Below are 22,493 nucleotides of genomic sequence, written 5' to 3' on the forward strand. Positions count from 1 at the left end.
TTACTCACAAATCTTGTTTTTCCATGAAAGTGTTGACAGGACATGTTCTGCCTGACATTTGCTCTTTGCTCACAATATAAGGTCATGCAAACTGCAGTAATGATTTGGCTGCCTGGATGATGCATACATAGGATGAACTATGAACATGTCACCTGAGGATTGTGCATACGTGGAGCAAACTATGGACACTTCACCTGATGTGATGAGTTATATAAGTTACAAAGCAACTACGCATGTCCAAAAGGATTATAATAGTCAGCAAATTCCATTGTCAGTTAGCTTTCTGCGCATGCTCTGTAAAATTGTATAAATTGGAAAGCCACTACAGGCAAGGTGTGGCATTGCGGTTTTTGGGCATTAGCTAACATTGTCACCTGCTCTTGGCCAAAAGTAAACTATCTTGAAGACAACTTCTGCTGTCAGTCTGCTTTCTTCACCCGCGTCCAAACGAAATTCCACAACAACACTGTCAGCACTTACAGATTATTCATGAAGCACTTGCGGCTTTTTGACGCTGCAAAGAGAAATATGGCCACCTGCCAACTAGTAGAGGCTCCTTCTTTGGAGGCTTTGAAGCAGAGGCTGGATGGCCATCTGTTGGGGTACTTTGAATGCGATTTTCCTGCTTCTCAGTAGAATGGGGTTGGACTGGATGGGCCACGAGGTCTCTTCTGACTTCAGGATTCCATGCTCCATTACCCTTCTGTCATGACCAGACAGCAGATAGCTGTAAAAGCAATTTGGGGTTCTTCCTGGCCAATTGGTGAGTAGAGGGGATATTGTAACAAGATCAAATGAAATAGGAATTTATTATATGTGGTATGAATGAGAGGAATGAGTGAGTTAGTAAATTTGAAGACACCAGTCTAAAATATTAAGGCCTACAAACCATTAACTACCTGCTCAGGAACTGTAATTAAAACCTGCTAATAAGACCTGAAATAGTTGATCTGTCTGGTAAACTGTGATAAGAACTGTGACTGATAAGAGAAATGTTTGCATCTGTTAATGTTTGCATCTGCCTTCTGGAGTCATGATGTGCTGCAGGGAGTCAGCTCTGCTGTATGGAAGTCGGGGTCTGATCCTTGGCATTGTTCTTAGGAGAAAAGGATGCATTTTGGAGTTTTGATGTTTTGGCATTTTGGAACTAGGTGTTGGCAGGCGGCAGTGGAAGCTGGGTCTGGCCTCTGCTTCTCCAAGGAGGGAGAAGGGATGTGGTAATATTTGTATGCATGAGGATGGATGCATGTAGATGTGTGCGAATGCTGGGTGAAAATGTCACCCCCTCCCTTGGTCTGTTTGTTAGCCAATGTAACTGTGGATTGTTTGTGAATCCAATGTAGTTGCGTATAATCTGTATGTCTGTATGTTTAATGTTGTTCTTTGTTGTTCTGTAAAAGTTCTGCTGCACCTCTCAGACTGAATTTGCAATAAAAACAACCTTTGCTTCAAAGTTATTGATATGTTATTCATAACATTTTGGGTGTCAGAAATGCGATGTTCTGTTCAGTCTGAGCAGGATATTTTAACCTTTGTTTTAAAAGTCTTCATGACAATATTAGCCTTGAGGGAGAGAAGGAGAGAAGGGAGGGAGGGAGGTGCCAATGACACAAACAACACAAGCCTCATTCCCAGTGCAACTGGCATTCCTAAAACACACCTCTGAAGGAAACTAGCACATATCAAAACATAGCGTGTGACCATCCAAGTGTCTTGAGTTTCCTTGACTCACACATACATACATCTATCTATCTGTATCTATATGTCTGTATTTATTTATTTATTAATTTATTTATTTGCTGGCTGTATTTATATACCGCTTTTCTCTCCCCGGGGGGACAAAAATTGGTTTACAACATCATAATGGGAAAAATTCAATGCCTAACATACATATAAAATAAGATGACAAAGGCTTTTCAGAGATGGTTTTAAGCAATTGATTTTAAAGTCGAAATAATCTGATTTTAGTGTTTGTGTATTTTTAGTTACTTTATGTTCTGGCATTGAATGTTTGCTGTATATATTTTGTGCTCCGCCCCGAGTCCCCTTCGTGGTGAGAAGAGTGCAATATAAATGCTTTAAATAAATAATAAATAAGTAAAACCAAATCATAAAATCTAAAAAAGTAACACAAGTATCCATTAAAACCAATAAGACCATTAAACAACCATTAAGACCATTAAAAGGAGTTGCTCTGTTGTACATTTAGGAGGAGGGTCTTTTGTTAATAAGCCCACTGGTCCAACAGAGTCTTCCAGGGAAATAGTATTGTTAAGTTTATGTTGGTTTCCTAAAATTCCCTAAAATCAGTGGATGTGCAAACCTTTATGGAACTTGGGGGGATGATGCCCTGGTTATGTGGCATCTTTCAAAATAGAAATTCAAGGAGATCGCTCTTGTAGCTTTTTAAAAAAAATGTTTTTCATAAAAACCTTTTAAAATTCCCCAAAACTGGTGAATGAATGAAATGTTTGGAAACTTGTGGGGGGGAGTAACAGTAGTAAATGTGTTCTAACAGTGTATCAAGTTTAATCCCAATCCCAGTAATGAGGAAAGGAGCCCTGGAAACTCCCTCCTTTGCGCAATTACATAACGGAAAATAATGAAAATTTACCCACTGGGTTGCTGTGAGTCTTTCGGGCTGTATGGCCATGTTCCAGAAGTTTTTTCTCCTGACAGTCAGGGACAGCTAACACCTCCAAACAAAGGATTCTCCCAGACAGGAAGAAGCCAGGCCTTGAGGCCACGGGGCCATCGAATGCTAATCAAGGTGATTAATTACAACATGCACACCTGCCTCCAACAGACAAGAGTCCTTTCTCCCACCCTGGACCTTCCACAGATCTAGAAACCTCCCTTGCCTAGTTCCCAACATACCTCACACCTCTCAGGATGCCTGCCACAGGTGTGGGCAAAACATCAGGAGAGAAAGCTTCTGGAACATGGCCAGACAGCCCGAAAGACTCACAGCAACCCCTCCCCCCCAAAAAAAGACTCTCTACCAGTAAGCATTTGATTATAATGTTTACGCTATTGCATCGGAACAGGAATATCTAACTGATACAGACAAACAGGCTTAGCACAGCAGGATAAACCGCTGTGTGCTGTAGAAAAATCATGCTGATCAAGAGGTCGAGAGTTCGAGCCCGGGTCGGGGTGAGCACCCGTTGTTAGCCCCTGTTCACCTGCCCACCTAGCAGATTGAAAATGTGAGTAGATAAATAGGTACCGCTTTCAGTGGGGAGGTAATAAAGGTGTCCTTAAAGACATCAATTGAGAGGATGCTCCTCAGCATGGAAGATGGAGCAACAGCACCCCCCCCCCCAGTCAAGAACAGCCTCCAAGATGCCGGAAATAAGATGGGAAAACACTGTCTTTACCTCTGTCTGTGTTGTGTGTCCTTGTTAATTGTAGAATCAGGAATTGGACGTTTGCCGTGTGTGTGTTTGGTAAAGCCGCTCTGAGTCCCCTTTGAAGCGAGAAGGACGGGGTATAAATACTAAAAAGAAAAGACAAGCAATTGAACAAAGATCAAATACAAGGAGATGATTGAAGAAGGAAGGCAGGACTATTGGGTTTGAAAATAATGGACAATAACAGGGAAGATAGATCAACTTTTGGGGGGAATTCTTTTTAGTAGTTTAAGCAATGGATGTCAGGGTAACAGAGATCAAAAACTGGGAGTAATGCAGTAACACGTGGAATATTTGAGAAAGTACTAAGCAGTGATCCAAGGTTGAGTTATCCTTACGGAATCCAGTTTGCTCAGGGCTGATGGTTTTGTTCCGGTCCAGCCAGGTTTGCACCTTTATTAATAAGAATTTTGCACAAAGCTTTCCAATTACCGATAGAAGGCTAATTGGCCGGTAATTGGAAGGATCGGGAGGGTCACCCTTTTTGTAGATTGGAACTATAACGGCAAATCGTCAACTGTTTTGTAGGATGCCTGTGTTGTTAATGATGGTGAAGACTGCCACCAAGATCAGGGTCTGATTTCAAAATCTCTGGGATAATTAAATCTGACCCATCCGCCTTTCCATTTTTATACCAACTATCAGGCCTGCAACTGAAACAGGGGGCCAGTTGGTTAATTCAGGAGAATCTATCACTGAGCTCTGGGTTTCTAACTCATCAGCCCAAAAGAGATTGGAAAAATGATTTCATCAGTTTAATGGAGAGATGGATGGGGTGAAGGTTGGACTTGAATTGCTCAGTCCATTGACCAAGAACCAAAACTGCTTACAGCTGTGTTGTTGTTGTTATACCCCACTGTATCTATCTTCCCAAAGGGGACTCAAAGCGGCTTGACATAAAAGCATTAGTATACAACTTAAAATATACCAATATGTAAACATTAAAACATACGGTAATTAAACACAAACAGCACAAAAGAATCACAGTTAATAGTCACTGTTGAATGTTTTTAGGTTGAATGTTTTTATGATGAATGTTTTTTATATTGTGGAATGATATTTTAAATTGTAAGTCGCTTGGAGCACTCTGGTGGAGAGCGACTAATTAAGAAATACAGTAGAGTCTCACTTATCCAACATAAACGGGCCGGCAGAACGTTGGATAAGCGAATATGTTAGATCATAAGGAGGCATTAAGGAAAAGCCTATTAAACATCAAATTAGGTTATGATTTTACAAATTAAGCACCAAAACATCATGTTAAACAACAAATTGGACAGAAAAAGTAGTTCAATACGCAGTAATGCTACGTAGTAATGACTGTATTTACGAATTTAGCACCAAAATATCACGATGTATTGAAAACATTGACTACAAAAATGCGTTGGATAATCCAGAACGTTGGATAAGCGAGTGTTGGATAAGTGAGACTCTACTGTAAAGTGAAGTGAAGTGAATATCCATCAAAAACATTCAAAGCCCGGAGTCCCCAGCCGGGGGGGGGGCAGACTCGGGGACCCACACAGCCCCCCTCACACGCACTCACTCCTCCTCCTCCTCGCTCGCTCGCTCCTCCGGAAGTGCGCTCACCGGGACCCCGCTCGTCCTCAGCCTCTCTAGGAAGAGGCTTCCTCTTCCTCGGTGGACTTCCGCCCGGACCGAACATGGCGGCCGTGGGCAGGATGCCCATAGAGGGGCGGGGCTTCGCGGCACTTGAACGGAGACCGACACAGACAGGCAGACAGAGACGCTCCTCCTTTCTTTGCCTCCAATGGGAACCCGCCTTCCTCTCCGGCGTCATCGGTCTCCGGGCAGAATCTCCCGCGGCGCTGTTTTCCCCCGTCCTGCCACTAACGGTCATTCCTGGGAGCGGCCAATGGGAACCGGGCTCCTGCCGCAGCGTCACCGGTCTCCAGGCAGACCCGCCCTCGCCTTCCCGCCTGCGGGTCATGTGACTGGCTAAGCGACCGTTGGGAAGGCCGAGGCCTCAGCCGGGCGAGAGGCGGGAAAGGCGTGTTGAGGGCCTCTTTCCTTCCCTCAGGTTCTCTCTCTCTCTCTCGCCTCAGGAAGAACGGGCATTGGCAACACACGATCAGCTGGCATTTGAAATTAAAAGTTAAAAAAGGATAAGGAAACAAAGGGATTTCGACGATGAAGGGAGAGAAATTATTGGAAGAGGATTCAAAAAGAAGGATGGGGAATGACCCCCACAAGAGGACATGGAAGTTGAAGATATATAAAAGATGTATAAAAGAAATGGCGGGGGGGGGGGGGGTATATGTGTGTATGTCTGAAAATAACTGGATGCAAAAATTAGAATTGTTTTGAATATTAAATATTATGGGTCTACTGTATAACCCAGGGGTCCCCAAACTAAAGGCCCGGGGGCCGGATGCGGCCCATCGAAGCCATTTATCCGGCCCCCACGGGACAAGGGCAGAAGGGGGTTGGACTAAATGGCCCAAGGGGTCTCTTCCAACCCTCTTTATTATTATTATTATTATTATTATTATTATTATTATTATTATTATTGAGGCTGGGTGGCCATCTGTCAGGGGTGCTTTGCTTGTGCTTTCGCTGCACAAAAGCAGAAGGGGATTGGAATCAATGGCCCAAAGGGTCTCTTCCAACCCTCTTTTTTATTGTTGTTGTTGTTTTGTTATTATTATTACTATAGTCCAGCCCTCCAACGGTCCAAAGGATTGTGAACTGGCCCCCTGTTTAAAAAGTTTGGGGACCCCTAGTATAACCAATGGTGTATATTTTAAAATATTAAACAAAAGAACGATATCAATGTCTTCTGGGGATGGAGGGGGAAAGAGAAGCCTTGCCCTTGTTATAGCGATTGCATCCATCTCTTTAACCCAAACCCTCTTATTAGACACACGGTCTCAAGTTCTGGAAGATCCAAATGTCCTCTGAGACAGAAACAAATGCACTCTTGTCCTCAAAACCGGTAGTCTTGCCTATCCGATCTCCTTTCCACCTTCCCTTCCCGTTCTTTGCATGTATTTCATCTCATTATAACGACTGCCATATAGATCTAAAATATCAATTCCATTCGTTAGTAAATTAGTGTTGTCTGGGTGATAATTCACTATGTTTGTTATCTTTTCTTCTTTTATTTAAACACTACACAAATATGTATTTGTATATAAATGTTTCACTCTAAAATATCTAACATGGCTTGCAACCTTTTATATTCTTATCAAAGAGTGCTGATAAGTCAATTATTCAAAGTCTCTTGAATAAATGACCACAGCAAGATCTGTTGACTAAAATAGTATTAATAGTACAGTTACATTTTGTACTAAATGTAACTGTACTATAATACTATTTTAGTCAACAGATCTTGCTGTGGTCATTTTCCTTTGGTTCTTTATGAATTCAGTGAAGGGTTTCCATTCTTCTTGAATTTTCTGTGTATTTGTTTATTGTGCAGCTTTGTCCTTTTTGGCCATTTTAAAACCTTTTGTCATCCAGTTTTCTGCTGTTGGTATGTTCTGTTGTTTCCATAGTTTTGCATATTCTGCCCTTGCTTCTGTTGTCACATAAATAAAGATTCTTTCTTGATGTTTCAATGTCTGTTTGTCTAATAACCCCAGTAGAAAAAGTTCTGGTTTTAATGGGATTTTGTACTCTAGTACAGTTTCCATGTCTCTGTGGATTTTTATCCAGAATTCTTTACCTTTTGGGCAAATCCCAACATATCTCGTGTGTGTGTGTATTTGAGAGTTTTTCTGGAGTTATGCACCATCTATGTATCATTTTGTTTAAATTTAATTTGATGGTGTGACTCCTTGTAAATTTTAGTCATTTTTTCCAGAGCGCTTCCTATTCTCGTAGACTTACTGCTCAGCCTATGCTTTTCACCCACTGAATCATAGGTTCTTTTATTTTTTCATCAATTGTAAAATCTTTCAGAAGAAATTGATGCAGCTTCCCAATTGGCTTGTTTTTTGTCTGTAGCAGTTGGTTCCGCTGATTCTCCAATTCTCGTCTATCCCTTTTGTTGTCTAGACGAAGTCTCTATTCGAGTCGATTATAATGGAACCACGTCATTGTTGAGTCTTCTTTTGGTTGCTCCTGTAGTGCTTTTAATTTCTGCAGAGTTTCTTTTTCTTATAGTTGTTTATAAGGTAGATATTTTCTCCTAGGTGTTCTTAGTTGTGGTTGTGTCAATTTAATGGTAAAAAATTATTTTGTATTTATTCCATGCTGTCATCAATAAATTTCTTATTTGATGTTTCTTAAAACTGGAGTCTGATTTCATTGTATCATAAACCAGATATGCATGCCAGATATGCAGTATTTTAGATCAGTCCCTTACATTGGAAGTAGTCTTTCATTTTTAGAACGATCCTCTCTTTTGTCCACGTCCAAGCTGCTGAATCACAGTATAGTTTCCTATATGGTAATGCCATTCCTCTATCGTCTGCATCTTATAAAGTTTTAATTTTTATTCTGAGTTTTAATGGTTCCAAATAAATTTTGTCAGTTCTTTATTCCAGACTTCAAAGAGTGCTTCTTCTGACAAAATTGGTATTGTCTGAAATAAATATAACATTTTTGAGAATACATTCGTTTTTATTGTTCAAATTCTTACCAACAGAGAGAGGTCTAATATTCTTCCACCTTTGTGCATCTTTTTGTATCTCTTTCCATACTTTTTCATAGTTGTTCTTAAATGATTCAGTTTCTGTTTGTCATCTGAATTTCCAGATACTCTTACTTTAGTTGTTATTTCCATTTTGACTCTTGTTTCAAAGTCTCTTGGTTCTTCTTTCCAAGAAAGGCTATGGATCATCCCGCATCCGCTGAAGGAATCTTGGGGGGAGAGTGTGGATTAGGACTGAATGAGAGCTCAATGGAAGGCCGGGTGAAGCCAGATGGGTTTGAGGCTCCAGAAGCAGAGGCCCAAGGGAAAGGAGGGCTTGGGAATACATCAAGGGCCTGTTTCTTAACCCTCCAAGAAAAACCCTCCCAAAGTCTGTTTGTTCAATTCTGCCTTTCTTTCACAGAGGATTTTTGGCTGAGAATTTCGGAGTAGAGCCTGTGGAGGGATTTCTTTCCCTTGAAAGAAAGAAGAGTAGGAAAGACATCTTGGATACGGTTGGGTTCTTCACCAGAGTGGTTCCAACATGGAGAGACCCAACTCACGTGGGCCTGAAGCAGGACCTGGGGGCAGTGGGGAATCCTGGGAAAGAACCAGACATGAGTCCCCGAGTGTGGACCTTGACAGCTCGGACACACAGCGCCAGCGCTTCAGGCAGTCCTCCTACCAAGAGGGTGAAGGACCCAGAGGGGTTTGCAGTCATCTCCACGATCTGTGCCGCCAGTGGCTGAAGCCAGAGCAGCACACCAAGGCCGAGGTGCTGGACCTGGTGACCCTGGAGCAGTTCCTGAGCATCCTGCCCCCAGAGATGGGGAGCTGGGTCCGAGAGTGTGGGGCAGAGACCTGTTCCCAGGCGGTGGCCCTGGCGGAAGGCTTCCTCCTGAGTCGGGCCGAGGACAAGGAGCAGGAAGGACAGGTGAGAGCATTCCCTCTGGGTTTCACTAACCTGGGGACTGATGGACAGGTTAAACATACATCCTGCCTTTCTTCCAAGATGGGACCGATGTGGGGGATAAGCAAGGCCCTGCTCCCTCGGCCTCTTTCCCCACCTGCTCTGCCCCTCCATCTCTACCGTCAGCTTGGTTGACGCTCCGCTCAAGATAGAACATAGACAATGATGGGAGGGGGAGGGGGGCATTGGTTCCAAACTAGGTTCCCATCTCAGAGTTATTCTTTCCAAAAAGGTCTACAGGTCTGTGATGTTTTTGAACTTTTCCCAAACTCCTTCTGGAATGCTCTGTGCTCTTCCAGGCCCCTAATAATAACTCCATGGAAGTCCCTGCACCAGAGGAATCTCCACCAGACACCACCCAGAGTCTCAGGCAGAAGGAGCTCAAGCGGGAAGGAGACGGGGCTGCCGCCTTGCAGGGTGAGAAGGAACTCTTCTGGGAGTTTGGGGGTTTTGTGCCAGTGGAAATTCCGCTTTGGGGGGACGATTGCACACCCACAGTTTGAGCCTCAGAAGGTGAACATGCAGGATCATTTGGCCTTGAGACGGGTATATATCTTAAACTCATGTCCTTTGTGTGATGTTTTATGGACTTTGATATGAATTTTATAGAAATGCAGTTTCAATGTGGATCTTTTATAGAAATATGTATCTTTGTTGAATGTTGGCAATGTTCGTGTTTTTAAAATTGTGCTGTAACCCGCCTCAAACTGCAAGGAGAGGCAGGTCAGAAATAAAATTATTATTTTTATTAATATTGTTATTGTTATAGGTATTTATTTATTTATTTACAGTATTTATATTCTGCCCTTCTCACCCCAAAGGGGACTCAGGGCGGATCACATTGCACACATAAAGGAAAACATTCAACACCATAACACAGAACAGAGACAGAGACAAGACACAGATACGGCCTGGCCTCGAACTTATGACCTCTTGGTCAGAGTAATTTGTTGCAACTGGCTGCTAACCAGCCTGTGCCACAGCCCAGCATTCGGTGCTAAAAGTGTAATTTCAGTTTGATTTGCAGTTTTCTTTCTTGCAATAGAACTGAATATTCAGCCCTTCAGAGTCTTCCCAGGTGGGACCCTAAGCTGAAATGAGTCCTGAAACTGAGCTGGAAGACAGACAGACAGCAAAGAATCACTTTAGTCAATTGAAACACCAAGCCCAGTGCTAGTTTCACTCGAACATTCTCACAGCACTGCTTGCGAGATAAAGTCCTAAACCCTCACATTGTACATCTTCTTGGGCTGTTGAATGCGCCTGTGTTCTTAGGGCCGTTTCCTCATCGGTCTCTTTATAGGACTGCAGTTGTCACCTCTGAGGCCTGTTTCTGTGACCAGCTTTCCACCCCTTGCTCTCTCTCCAGGGTCTGGAATGATGCTGTTGCCGAATCCTCAGCCGTTTCTCCCCCTTTGCGATGGAGTGGGACTGAGTCAGGTAAGCAGGAGGATTCCTGGGAGAGGAGGACGGGGCCTGCCGGGGTGCCTTTGGTTCCAGGATTAATTATCAACATATGTTGAAACAGACAAGATTTAATGCGTTTCCTTAGAAGTGAAATCTTGAAGGCAGAATTGTAAGGAGGGGAAAAAATGAAGAGAATACTAAAGAAACCAGAATGGATGTTCAAAGAACTTTCAACAGAGCTAAGATTCAAAAGGGACATGTACAAGAAATGGAAAGGGGGTTCGGTGGGAATCACCAACGAATGTAAATGACTAAACAGCATAAGCATAAGTAGCAGATCATGAAGAAGGCCGTCTGGAATCACTTAGAAAAAAATGCTGTAATCACTGAAGGGCAAGATGGGTTTCTCCAAAACAAGTCACGCCAGACTAATCTGTTTTTCAGTAGAGTTACACGCTTGGTAGATGAAAGAAATGCCGTGGGTGTAGCACATCTTGCTTTCAGTAAGACCTCTGGAAAGGCCTCCCATGGTTTTACCAACAACTAGTAAAAGTGGCCTGGATAATACTCCTGTTTGGTGGATTTGTAATGGTTTGAGCGACAAAGGGTGGAGTGCCACAGAGTTCTGTCCTGGGCCCAGTACTGCCTAACATATATTTTCAGATGACACCAAATTAGCAGGGATAGCTGACAGTCTAGAAGATAGGATCAGAATTCAAAATGGCCTGAACATGTTAGAGAGCTGGGCCAAAACTAACCCAATTAATGTCAACAAGAATATATGTAGAGTAGTACACTTAGGCAGGAGAGAAATGCCATGGACAGGTACAGGATGGGTGACACCTGGCTTGACAGTCATTCATATGATGGGATCTTGGAGTGTTAGAGGACTACAAGTGGAACATGAGCCAACAATGTGATGCAGCAGCTGAAAAGAGTATGATATTTTGGGCTGCATCCCAAGGAATATCCTGTCTAGATTGAGGTGACCTTCTTTCTGCTATGACGAGACCTCACCTGGAATAATACTGTGTCCAGTTCTGGGCACTACAATACAAGCTGGAACATGCTCAGATTCCATTCCTGATTCTACATGACAATTAAGAAATGGTTCTGATTAACTACAACATTCACACTGGCCTCCAACTGACAAAGAGTTCTTCTCTCACCCTGGACTTTCCACAGATATATATACACCTTCCTTGCTGAGTGTCTCCATACACCTCACAACCTCTGAGGATGCCTGCCATAGATGTGGGCGAAACGTCAGGAGAGAATACTTCTGGAACATGGCCACACAGCCCGAAAGACATACAACAACCCAATTAAGAAATGGTTCTTACCTGTGACCACCCGGACGGCTCTACAAAGCTTACAACTGTGGCATGGAGGCCTTGGCCCTTTCCCTTTCAAGCAACCAGCAGGAATGTAAATTTAAAGAATTTCTTGTCATCATTTTTCCTGATCGCTCTCACGTGAGGAGGGAATCTCTTCTTCTTCCGCCAGGGCCCAATCGCTTTTGAGGACGTGGCTGTGGATTTCTCCCTGGAGGAGTGGGTTCTCCTGAATCCGGACCAGAAAGCCTTGCACAAGCAGGTCATGGAGGAGATGAATGGGATTGTGGCCTCTCTCGGTAAGGCTCCCTCACTGATGGGGATTTCTGTTTCAAAAGGCAGTATTCTCCTAAATCGTCACAGTCACTGAGGGTCCGCAAGGCAGGGCTTGTGTTAGAAATATATGACATAAGAGAAATAATAATAATAATAATAATAATAATAATAAGCACCAATTCAGACTCAAGTGGGAAGATTTCCATAACTGGAGTCAAGTTGAAGTCCCCGTCCCCCCCAGTCAGTCAGTCAGTCTCTCTCTCTCTCTCTCTCTCTCTCTCGTTCTCTCTCTGAGTGTTTGTGTGAGAAGAAAATAGAGGGAGGAAGCAGGTTGGCTGGAGAGAGGGGCCGGAGAATGGATCATGAAAAAAACCCCAAACTTCCTCTAGCTTCAGATACGCAGAGGCGGCTACACATCTTATGATTGGTGTGGTATTCAACCTTGTTTTTCCTCCCAACCAGGCAGGATAACCTTTGCGTGTCTGAAGGCTCAGCTCTCTCTCTAGGCTGCCTCTCCCAGCACGCAAACAGGCCCTAGCCTCATTCATTCGCAAGACGGTGACTTGTATTTTCATGTGTTATGTGTTTTGTGCTTGTGAATGATTGGGGCTCGGGGTTTTTTGTGCACAGGGAGAGGCATAGAGCAGCCGTCAAACTCTGCCCCTCTCCTTCAAGTGGTAAGAGTGTCACTCATGGTAGTTTCACATCTGCAGAAATTAGCTCTTTCCAATTGAGTGCATCTTTTTGAAACACTCTGTATATTTATTTCATCCTAAATGTTAGAAAATCCCAAATGTTAGAAAATCCCAAATGTTAGAAAATTCCAAATTATCCACAGCCACTTTCCTAAATTCTCGTACAGTAGAGTCTCACTTATCCAACATAAACGGGCCGGCAGAATGTTGGATAAGCGAATATGTTGGATAATAAGGAGGCATTAAGGAAAAGCCTATTAAACATCAAATTAGGTTATGATTTTACAAATTAAGCACCAAAACATCATGTTAGACAATAAATTTGGCAGAAAAAGAAGTTCAATATGCAGTAATGCTATGTAGTAATTACTGTATTTACGAATTGAGCACCAAAATATCATGATATATTGAAAACTTTGACTACAAAAATGCGTTGGATAATCCAGAACATTGGATAAGCGAGTGTTGGATAAGTGAGACTCTACTGTATGTGAAGAAGTTGCAGCTCCCAGTAAAAGGTGTGCAGAATTAGACAGGTATTAGAATCAGAGCAATCAACTGAACAAAGGGACAGTCGACAGAATGGTATTTCCAAGAAGTCTCAGGATCTTGTTAGAGAAAACTACCCCCCAAAAAGCAGAACACCTATAAATACCAACAGGAAACTGATAGTTGAGCATTCAGCTCACGTCAAGCAGAGCGTGAAGTGATCTGGCTGTAAAAAATGAAGAACTTCTGAAGCAAAGACGCAGAGTCCAGTCTTTAAAATTACGAAAGGTTTATTTACAAAAAAATAATAACTCCCTTTCTAAATAGTAAAGGACTGGGTCTGAGCTGCTCTCTATTTCCATCTCTTCTTGGGATTAAAAGAGAGGGAAAAACTCCAAGCCCTACATCTCTCCTGACACACAAGCAGAGAGAGGTCTTAATACACACAGTATACACTGAGATATAAGTCAGAAATCTGAAGCAAAAGCATGCACCATTCTACAAAACCAATCAGAATGAGAGAAAGAAACAGAGAGAACAAATAGATACATCCCAACTGTCAATCAGGAGACAAGTGGGAGGGATTCCTTCAGCCTATTCTGAAACTGGAATCGATCAGAGATTGAAGAATGGAGTTCCCCCAAAGTTACGGAAGGTGCGCTAAAAGAGAGGAAAACGATGCTAAAGTGTAACTGAAAACGTTAGTGAAGCTTTGTATGTTTGGTTTACGCAGTCCAGAGACAAAGGTGTGCCTATCTCAGGACCTATTTTACAGCAAAAGGCGTTGCGTTTTCGAAAGGAATGTAATGAAGGGGATCCAGATTTTACAGCAAGCATTGGTTGGCTCGACAAGTGGAAGAAACGTTATGGAATCCGTCAGCTAAGTGTTTGTGGTGAGAAGCTGTCATCAAATTATCAAGAAACGGAGGCATTCATGAAAAAAATTCAAGAATTTAATGAAATTGAAAACCTAACGGGCGATCAGATGTTGAATTGTGACGAGACCGGCCTTAATTGCAAAGTGTTACCCAGTAGGAGTCTTGCAGCCAGAACTGAAGCAGCAGCCCCTGGCTAAAAACACAGCAAAGAGAGGCTGACAATTGTAGCGTGCAGCAATGCTACCGCAAACCACAAAATGGACCTTGCAATGATTGGGAAGCCCAAAAATCCAAGAGCCTTTAAAACAGTTTCAAAAAACGCTCTTCCTGTAAAATAGTACAATCAAAAAAGTGTGTTGCTGACCAGTGAAATTTTTAAAGATGATGATGATGATGATGATGATGATGATGATGATGATGATGATAACGATAACACTTTATTTATATTCCACCTTATCTCCCCGAGGGGACTCAGGGCAGATCACAATACATAGAATCATAGAATAGTAGAGTTGGAAGAGACCTCATGGGCCATCCAGTCCAACCCCCTGCCAAGAAGCAGGAAATCGCATTCAAAGCACCCCCAAGAGATGGCCATCCAGCCTCCACTGCCGAACAGCCCTCACTGTGAGGAAGTTCTTCCTGATGTTCAGGTGGAATCTCCTTTCCTGTTGTTTGAAGCCTTTAAAAAAAATTCAAAAATTACTCTTCCTGTAAAATACTACAAAGTGCATGTATGACTAGTGAAATGTTCAAAGACTATTATTATTATTATTATTATTACACTATTTATATTCCTCCCTATCTCCCCGAGGGGACTCAGGGCGGATCACAATACACATAAACGGCAAACATTCAATGCCGTTTGGAGACAGGACAGAACAGAATAAGACAAACAGAAGGAGGTATGTTGTCTTGAAGTCCAGTTTTTTGGTGCCTTGGAGGCTGACGTTGCGCTCAGATTCAGTCACAGGGGTGCTGTTGCTTCATTCTCTATGACGAAGAGCCATCAAAACTTCCTCCTTCCTCCTTCCTTTCGGTCAACACATTTCTGATCTTATTTATGGTGTCGTAAAAGATCTCCCCGCAATTTGTGGTACCTAATTTCTCTACTTACAGCTTGTAGACTGTTTTTGAACTATTTAGGTAAACAGTGAGCTGGGCTCACCCCCAACCGGGCTTCGAACTGGCCACCTTTCAGTTGGTAGATCTTATTACTGCTGGTGATTTACCAGCTGTGCTACAGCCCAGCCCTAAGGAATTTGTTCCTTCCATGGATAAATTTTTAAAAGAAAATGACCTGCCCAGAAATGCGGTTTTGTTGCTAGTTAATGCCCCGACACACCCTGATGCAGAGGAGCTTCAAGAGGGGAACATGAAGGCGATGTTTCTTCCACATAATGTAACCGCCGTATGACAACCAATGGATCTCGGCGTTTTGGAAACGCTCAAAAGGAACTATCGCAGGAAGCTATTGTCGGCAATGATAGAAGAAATAGAATAAGGGCAAGACAGGATTGAAAAATGGAAACACATCCATGTAAAGGAAGTTGCCTCTTGGGTTGCAAGGGCATGGACTGTGGTTGGGGTCCAACAATTGCCAGGTCTTGGAAGAAGTTGTTAGGCGAAGATAAGGATGAGATTATGGGAAGGAAAAGCATAGATGAAACCGAAGAAAGCATTCTACCCTTAGTACGACATGTCCCTGGGTGTGAGAATGTGTCTTCGGAAGAAGTTAGAAGTTGGATAAACGAAGACGATCAGTATGAAATAACGGATGAAGAAATTGTTGCTCTTATCAATAACGATGGCAACATAACTGATGATCAAGCATCAACTGTCGAGCCTCTCAGAATCTCGCACAAGGATAGGGTTAGGGCTCTAGAAACCACAATGACACACATCGAGCAACAAGAAGAAGCGATGGGGATCAACATAACGATGCTGCAAAGATGGCGAGACTTGGCAGAGGAGAAATGGCAATTGTTGGAAAATCTTCCCAGGACTGAACTTTTTACAGATTTAACTTCCATTAATGTTGTTGCTGTAAGTTCATTTTATGCAATTCTATCTTTATTTGTAGTCAAATAAACATGCTTAATTTGAGGCTAAATTTGTAAAATCATAATGTAATTTGACGTTTAATAGGCTTTTCCTTAATCCCTCCTTATTATGCAACATTTTTGCTTATCCAACGTTCTGCCAGCCAGTTTATGTTGGATAAGCGAGACTCTACCATACTCTGAAATTATGTATGGGATCTTCTACGTTGGAGTGGAAAAATCCAACATTAAGGGAGCATGGGAAAAGAGAACTGGGATTGGGGGAGAGAAATAAAAAGGAGAGAAGGATGGTGAAATGGGTAAAGTCTAAAGCTAGAGAAAAAGGCAAGCATTTGGATGTGAAGGGAAAAGGCATCCATTCCCCAGAGAGGAGGAGACGGAATAAAAAAACGGGCTGGGCTGAGCAACAGGGAGCCTCTGGAGCGTATGTTACTCATCTCTCTCTTAGAGGCTCCAGGCAGACAACCAGGGTCCATCTTCACTGAACAAGGGGAGGGGAAAGGACAACAGGCATATCTTCTTTTCCTCCATGTTTATGTTGTCTTAAGGATCATTTCAATCCACCTTATCCCACTTCCTTAGAGTCCTTATCACTCACACTGAGGAATGATTGTTTCTGTTCTTCTTCACAGTAGATAACAGAGAGAAGAGCCATGTATGCACCAAGTGCAGGAAGCACCACACAGGAGAGAAACCATACAAATGCCAGGAGTGTGGGAAATGTTTTGCTTCCAGTTCACACTTGGTGAGCCACAAAGGACACCATACAAGAGAGAAGCCATACAAATGCCAGGAGTGTGGGAAATGTTTTGCTTCCAGTTCACACTTGGTGAGGCACAAACGACATCACACAGGAGAGAAGCCATACAAATGCCAGGAGTGTGGGAAATGTTTTGCTTCCAGTTCAGACTTGGTGAGGCACAAACGACATCACACAGGAGAGAAGCCATACAAATGCCAGCAGTGTGGGAAATGTTTTGCTTCCAGTTCAGCCTTGGTGAGGCACAAAAGACTCCACACTGGGGAGAAGCCATACCAATGCCAGGAGTGTGGAAAATGTTTTGCTGACAGTTCAGACTTGTTGAAGCACAAAAGACACCACACAGGAGAGAAGCCATACAAATGCCAGGAGTGTGGGAAATGTTTTGCTTCCAGTTCAGACTTGGTGAAACACAAAAGACACCATACAGGAGAGAAGCCATACAAATGCCAGGAGTGTGGGAAATATTTTGCTGACAATTCAACCTTGGTGAAGCACAAAAGACTCCACACAGGAGAGAAGCCATATCAATGCCAGGAGTGTGGGAAATGTTTTGCTTACAGTTCAGGTTTGGTGAACCACAAAAGACACCACACAGGAGAGAAGCCATACAAATGCCAGGAGTGTGGGAAATGTTTTGCTGACAGTTCAGACTTGGTGAAACACAAAAGACACCACACAGGAGAGAAGCCATACAAATGTGAGGAGTGTGGGAAATATTTTGCTTTCCGTTCAACTTTGGTGAGCCACAAAAGACTCCACACTGGAGAGAAGCCATACCAATGCCAGGAGTGTGGGAATTGTTTTGCTTACAGTTCAGCCTTGGCGAGGCACAAAAGACTCCACACATGTGAGAAACCATAAAAATGCCATGAATGTGGAAAATGTTTTACTCAGAGTTCATCCCTTAACCAGCACCAGAGAACACATACAGGCTAAAAAACAGCCATTGTGGGTAAATGTCTGATTTCAAACGGGACCCTTTGAGAAGTTCTGCATCAGATTTGGTGGAGCCCAGTTCTTGTCATCTGAATCCGTGAGTTGGAGGTCCTGGAGGGTTAAATATGGTTGTCTTTCACCTCATCTGAAAAGAAATAAACCATATGTGATTCCATCAGTTCTTCCTCTGGGCTTAGTTTCCAGCTCCATTTCCACCCTGGTTGCAAATGTCCAGTTTGTGAATGTTGTGCCCTTACAGAAACATCCTCTGTTTTCCTCCTCAGTCAGGAGTGGTTAGCTTGCGTATTGTGAATAGCCATTACAGGAGGGATCCAGAGTTAGCCCCTTCCCTTTCAGACAGTGCTTCCCAACCAGTGGTCCACGGACTACCCGAGGTTCACAAGAACTAAAATACATCTTGCCTTCTAACTTTTCCTTCCCTTTGCCTTCTTTTCTCTTGCCCTTTTCTCTTTTCTTCCCTTAATTCTTTCCTTCTATCCTTGTTTTCTCTTCCCTTCCTTTGCCTTCCTTCCCTTTACCCTCTTTTCCCATTCCTTCCCTCCCGCCCTTCCTTCTCTTTCCTTCCTTTGCCTTTTCTCATGCCCTTTGTTCCTTCCTTTTTCTCTTCCCTTCCCATCCTGCCCTTTGCCGCCTTTTCTCTTACTCTTGCATCCTTTTTCTCTTCCCTCCTTTTTCTCTTCCCTTCCCTTCCTTCCCTTTGCCCTTTCTCTTCCCCTGCCTTTTCATCTTTTCTTCACTTCCTTTTCCTTCTTTTCTCTTACCCTTCTCTCCTTTTTCTTTTCCCTTCCCTTCCTTCCCTTTGCCTTTTCTCTTGCCCTTCCTTTTTCTCTCTTCTTCCCTTCACTTCATTTCCTTTTCCTTCTTTTCTTTTGTCCTTCTTTCCCTTTTCTCTTCTCTCTTCTTCCCTTCCTTTGCCTTCTTTTCTCTTGCCGACAATGGTTCGGGTCCACCCTATCTTTGCGATCACATCTTCCCCTATAAACCTGCACAGCCTTTAAAATCTGCTGGGAAGGCCCTTCTCTCACCCCCTGCCTCATCACAAGCACAGGTAATAATAATAATAATAATAATAATAATAATAATAATAATAATAATAATAATAATAATAATAAATGTATATACCGCCCTATCTCCTGGATGGAACACAGGGTGGTTTCCAATCATAAAAACATAATAACACAGTGTTAACCAAGGTAAAACAATAATATTATATAGCAATAAATAACACTTACACAACCTGATCAAGGGGACGGGAACCATAAACCCAATATATTAAAGTGTGTCATTTTAGGCTAGTTAAATCTTGTGCAATATATTCAGGCCCAGAGATCGGCGGTATTCCAATGTAATTACTCAAAAACTTGCCGACACCACCAGGTCTTCAGTTCCTTACGAAAATTGGATAATGTAGGGGATTACCTGATCTCATTTGGCTGTGCATTCCAGAGCCGGGGGTCACTGCCGAGAAGGCTCGTTCCCTCGTCCCCACCAGCTGCACTTGACACGGTGGTGGGAGCACGAGGAGAGCCGCCCTGGATGATCTCAAGATCTACACTGGCTCATAGGAGGAGATGCGATCACGGAGATAGGTAGGGCCCGAGCCGTATAGGGTTTTATAGCTGCTTCAATAGGGGCATTGTGTGCTCCCTATAGCTGGCTCCAGTTAGAAATCTGGCTGCTGATCTTTGAAACAGTTGAAGTTTCCGGGCCATCTTCAGGGGCAGCCCCATGTAGAGAGCATTGCAGTAATCCAATCTGGATGTAACTAAGGCATGGACCACTATGGCCAAGTCAGACTTCTCGAGGTATGGTCGCAGCTGGCGCACAAGTTTTAATTGTGCAAAGGCCCTCCCGGCCACCGCCGACACCTGGGCCTCAAGTGCCAGAGATGAATCCAGGAGGACCCCCAGACTGTGGACCTGCGCCTTCAGGGGGAGTGCGACCCCGTCAAGCACAGGTTGCCACCCAATACCCCGATTGGTCCCACGACTGACCAGGAGGGCCTCTGTCTTGTCTGGATTAAGCTTCAACTTATTAGCCCTCATCCAGTTCGACACAGCTGCCAGGCACCGGTTCAGGGTCTGAGCGGCTTCCGTGGAGTTTGGTGGAAAAGAGTAGTAGAGTTGGGTGTCATCTGCATAGAGATGGCACCGAACTCCAAAACCCCGGATGACCTCTCCCAGTGGTTTCATGTAGATGTTGAAAAGTATGGGGGAGAGAATGGAACCTTGCAGAACCCCACAGGTCAAAGGCCAGGGGTCTGAGCAGGTGTCCCCCAGCTTCACCATCTGGGAACGACCCTCCAGGAAGGAGCGGAGCCACTGCAAAGCAATGCCCCCAAGACCCATTCCCGAGAGCCGCCCCAGAAGGATACCATGGTCGATGGTATCGAAAGCTGCTGAGATGTCCAGGAGAACCAGAAGGGATGCACTCCCCCTATCTAGTTCTCTGCGGAGGTCATCCACCAAGGCGACCAAAGCCGTTTCAGTCCCATGACCAGGCCTGAAGCCAGACTGTGACGAATCCAGATAATCGGTCTCAACCAAGAATTCCTGGAGCTGAGAAGCAACCACTCTCTCCAGGACCTTGTCCAAAAATGGGAGGTAATTGTTCAATAATAATGAATCTAAAGTCGCCTTCTTTAATATGGGCCTCACAATCACCTTTTTAAGGCAAGATGGGACATGCCCTTGCTGCAAAGAGGTGTTGATGATACCCGTAAACCAGTCAGCCAGCCCCCCACCCGCGAGTTTGATAAGCCAAGATGGGCAAGGATCTAGGATACAAGTGGTCGCCCTCACCGCTCCAAGAACCTTGTCAACGTCATCAGGCTGAAAAAGTTGAAACGAATCCAATAAAACCTGATAGACAGGTGCCTCGGTTACATCCCCTGGTTCTGCACTAATGTTAGCGTCCAAGTCGGAGCAAATTCGAGCAACTTTGTCTGCAAAATGATGTGCGAACTCGCCACATCGGGTTGTCAGGTGATCAGAAGGCCCCTCCTCCTCAGGGGGATGGAGGAGCTCCCTGACCACCTGAAACAACTCTCTTGGTCTATTAGTTGCAGACGCAATACGCGCAGTCAAAGTCTTTCTGGCTGCGCATTGCCACGGAGTATGCCTTAAGAGAGGCTTTAGCCCGTGTTCGGTCGGATACACTTCGAGTCCTCCGCCAATGGCTCTCTAGCCCCCGCCTCGTACGCTTCATCACTGCCAGCTCCCCAGTAAACAGGGGGCTGGTTTGGATCGTTGCAACAAGAGGGGACACTCGGGGGCAATCGTGTCTATTGCCCTAGAGACCTCCGTGTTACATTTTCCTAAGCAAAGTATTGAAAAACTAACAGTATTTGCAGACAGTTCATTTGCAGAACAACAGGATAGAAAGTCAGTAAGTGGCTATTTGATACAATATGGAAAAGCTATGATTTGTTGGAGATCACGAAAGCAAACCACGGTAACTGTTTCTACTGCAGAAGCTGAGTTTTCAGCACTTTCAGAAGCTGCAAATGAATTAATTTGGTTAAAACAATTACTGACTGATTTAGGTTTAGAATATAAAAGTCCAGTTACTGTATTTGAAGATTCACAGACATGTATAGCCATGGCCGAAAGGGAAAGTTGGAAAAACGGGACCAAATATATAGCAGTAAAATATCAAAATGTCAAACAATTAATTCAACAAGGAATGATAGATTATTGCAGATCTGAAGAAAACATAGCTGATATATTTACAAAACCGCTTTCAGCAGAAAAACATAACTATTTGGTGTCTGGTTTGGATTTGGTAAATGTAAAAGAAAATATTTGACCAGATAATTGTGTTCTAAAATGCCTGTATGTAAAATTATATAACTGTAATATTATTTGTTGTATGTTTGCTGTATATTGTTTTGGGATTTTCACTTAAGAAAGGAAAGGGTTGTCAGAGTTTTATATCCTTTCTTAAGTGAAAATGGGTAAGTGATTGTAAGGATCATGACGAATCACTGTATGGCCAGCAACATCAAGCCACCTGCTAGAGATGGAGTACTACTAATAGAGACTAAGTACATTATGTTTGAAGGTTTGAAGTTTGAGTTTGGAAGTTGGAACCTGAGGTTGGAGGCTTGAGGTTGGAGGTTGGGGAGAGTTTGAATGCTGAGCTGGAGTTGCTGGAAATAATTTATCCAAGTTGGAGTTGCCGGAGGTGTATTATTGCTGCAACGTCTGGAGAACAAAACTGTGGCATCTTGCTGAAGATAAGGACTTCGTTGTTTACTATTCATCGTGTGGAAACAACTGAAAAGATCCAAGAACTCTTCTGTATTTGTAAATATCTTTATATAAATCTTTTCTTTTTTTAAAGAGACAGTTTGTGTTGGGTATTCTCCTTAACCAGAGAACAAAGCTTCCGAAGAAAGAGGGTTGCTAATTTAGAACCCCAATTGACAGGTGTGACAAAAAGCACATACAAATGCACACATTTGGAAAAGGAAAGAGCTGTATTTCCATCAAAAAAAGGGGAGACTGGGTCTGCCGTGCATGAGGTCCACTGCTGCAGACTCAGTTCTCTATGTGAATACATATATAGAGAGGGGGGGGGGGGAGTAGGCATTTAGGGGCATTGGCTGCTGCTGGTCCTTCGTGTGGTCAAGGAACAGAAAAAAGGAAAT

At 43.4% G+C, this 22,493-nt stretch overlaps 1 long non-coding RNA gene and 1 pseudogene across 4 annotated transcripts in view; one reads left to right on the plus strand and one right to left on the minus strand.

Annotated features, from left to right (window-relative positions):
• The window catches only part of LOC103281457 (zinc finger protein 135), a 20,770-nt gene extending 15,377 nt beyond the window's left edge, over positions 1–5,393 (minus strand). For 2 of the 4 annotated variants that reach the window (XR_010001740.1, XR_010001739.1), the window contains exons 1-2: positions 4,960–5,393; positions 3,381–3,499 (exon numbers count right to left, since the gene is read on the minus strand). This is a non-coding gene — a long non-coding RNA (zinc finger protein 135). Of the gene's footprint in view, positions 1–3,380; positions 4,620–4,959 lie in introns of those variants that run through there. The other 2 variants (XR_010001737.1, XR_010001738.1) reach the window with 2 other exon arrangements.
• LOC103277521 (zinc finger protein 436-like) lies at positions 5,354–22,189 on the plus strand (annotated as a pseudogene).
• The last annotated feature ends 304 nt before the right edge of the window (positions 22,190–22,493 follow it).

The sequence above is a fragment of the Anolis carolinensis genome, unplaced genomic scaffold (genome assembly GCF_035594765.1).
Source record: "Anolis carolinensis isolate JA03-04 unplaced genomic scaffold, rAnoCar3.1.pri scaffold_99, whole genome shotgun sequence".
NCBI classification, from domain to species: Eukaryota; Metazoa; Chordata; class Lepidosauria; order Squamata; family Dactyloidae; genus Anolis; species Anolis carolinensis.